The following is a 2,566-nucleotide window of genomic DNA, read 5'->3' on the forward strand; positions in this document are numbered from 1 at the left end:
TAAAAAAAAAAAAAAAAAAAAGAGGAGACAGGGAAGGAGAGAAATTATGCAGACAATAAAGGAGACAAATAGGAGACATATACGCAGACACATACAAGGGGAAGGGAGGGAAGCAGGGAGGGAGGGAGGAAAAAAGAGACAAAAGGAGACAAAAAGGAGACAAAAAGGAGACAAAAAGGAGACCCTTATTGTGTGTGTGTTTGTGTATGTGTTGCTAGTTACGACGGACAAAGGAAAGTGTCTCCTTTTTATCCATTAATAAACAACAAACAGTAAGTGCTGCTATTGTTGTTGTTGTTGCTGTTGCTGCTGCTGCTGCTGCTGCTGCTGCTGCTGCTGCTGCTGCTGCTTCTGTTGATGCTTCTGCTGCTTTTGTTTTTGCTGCTGTTGTTGCTGCAGCTAGGGAGATCCGCAACTGCTGGAGGCGTTGCTGCGAGGGCTGTTCCTGCTGCTGCTGCTGCTGCAGGAACAGGAGCAGCAGCAGCAGCAGCAGGGGCGGAGACAACTGGTGCTGGTACTGCTGCTGGTGCCCCTAATATGCATGTGTTGCCTCGTATAGGGCAGCAGGGATTAAGTGTCCCTTTAGTGCATGCAGGGGGACAATTAAAGGGAGACAGCAGCATGCCAGGAATAACAAGGAGACAATCAGCAGCAGCAGCAACAACAGCAGGATGGAGACGAGGATTTCCTTATAATAATTTGCTGCTGCGCAGCAGCAGCAGCAGCAGCGTGCGCTACAACTTGAGGGTCTTAGGGTCTCTTGAGCTATCTGGGGCCCCACAGCGACTGCCTTCGCATGCAGCAGCAGCAGCAGCTCCTGGTGCTGCTGGGGAGCAACAGCAGCAGCAACAGCAGCAGCAGTGGCACTGCATGCGCCTGCTTCGCTCACAGAGCAGCTACAGCGCCACAGAGAATGCAGTCCCTCAGGTGTCTCCGCAGCAAAAGGAGGCAGCAGCAGCAGCAGCAGCAGGCATGCTCCCTACAAGGAGACTGTCTCTCTTTGAGGAAATTGCTGCTACTGGTGCAATGTCTCCTGTTAGGCGCAACTCTGCAGCAGCGAAGCAGCAGCAACAGCAGCAGCAGCAGCAACAGCAGCAGAAACAAGAACAGCCACAACAGCAACAACAACAACAACAGCAGCAGCAGCAGCAGCAGGAGGGGGAGGACACAGCAGTATTAAAGAAAGGGACACTGCAGCAGCTGCTGCAGATAGTAGCTAAATCAACTGTCTCCTTTGATGAATTAAAGGAGATGGGTCTTACTGCTGCCTGTCTCCTTGAGGTGTCTAAGCAGCGTAAGAAGCTGCTGCTGCATGCAGCAGAAGGGGAAGGACAGCAGGCAGCTGCAGCAGCAGCAGCAGCAGCAGCTGTCTCCTCCTCATCTCCTATCTGGCTGCTGCTGTCTCCTTTTTGTCTCCTCATGAAGGAGACACTTGCTGCTCTCCCTGCTGCAGTTAATAACTGCATAACATGGGCATCTAGGGGGGTAGGGGGGGCCCTCTTGCTGCATGCAGGAGAGGGGGGCCCCAACCAGGAGACACAGCACAGGTGGCTTCTGCTAGGGGCCTCCCTGCAGTGTACATACACCTTATTAGTTATTGCTGCTGCTGCTGCATCTGCTATATGGGTAAGCTTAGGAGATGTTGCTGCTGCTGCTTAATGTGTCTCCTTTCCCTCCCTACATAAAGTGTCTCCGTTTTAGGGGCCCCTAAGGCGTCTCCTTCTTAGGGGCCCCTAAAATGTCCCCTTTTAAGGGGCCCCTAGGGTGTCTTCTTTTAAGGCTTTATTTAAGTTATTTGTCTCCTTACTAGGGGCCGGGGCCCCTAAAGTGTCCCCGTATTAGGGGCCCCTAAAGTGTCCCCGTATTAGGGGCCCCTAAAGTGTCTCCCTATTAGGGGCCCCTAAAGTGTCTCCGTATTAGGGGCCCCTAGGATGTCTCTTTTTGAGGGTATTTTAGGTTATTTGTCCCCTTTTTAGGGGCCCCTTAAGTGTCTCCTTTTAATGGGTAAGGGGCCCCCCAAGTGTCTCCTCTTGGGGGCCCCTATAGTGTCTCCTCTTAAGGGTATTTAAAGTGTCTCCTTTCTCTACATTTTTAGTGTATTGTGTCTCCTTACTGCAGCAGCAGCAAACTGCAGCAGCGAGGCAGCTGCAGCAGCAGCAGCAGAAAGCTGCAGCAGCAATAGCTGCCTCTCTGTCTGTTTTTCTTTGTTGTCTCTGCTGCACAGCAGAAGGAGACATTTAAATAAAGGAGACTGTCTCCTTTATTAATAAGACTAAATATTTCTTATTAATAGGGATTTACTTATAATTAAATAATAATAAATAAACATAAATAAATATATCAATAAATATAAATAAATATAAATAAATATAAATAAATATAAATAATATAATAAATTATAATATAAATAATAATATTAAAATATTTTGTCAATTGGTGTGTCCCTAAGGAGACACTAAAGAGAGACAAAAGGAGACAGCAGCAAGGACAGCATTTGCTGCTGCTGCTGCTGCTGCTGTTGCTGCTGCTGTTGCTGTTGCTGCTGCTGCTGCTCTTTGCTGCTGCA

The sequence above is a fragment of the Eimeria maxima genome, genomic scaffold, assembly GCF_000499605.1.
Source record: "Eimeria maxima Weybridge genomic scaffold, Emw_scaff121, whole genome shotgun sequence".
Classification (NCBI taxonomy): domain Eukaryota; phylum Apicomplexa; class Conoidasida; order Eucoccidiorida; family Eimeriidae; genus Eimeria; species Eimeria maxima.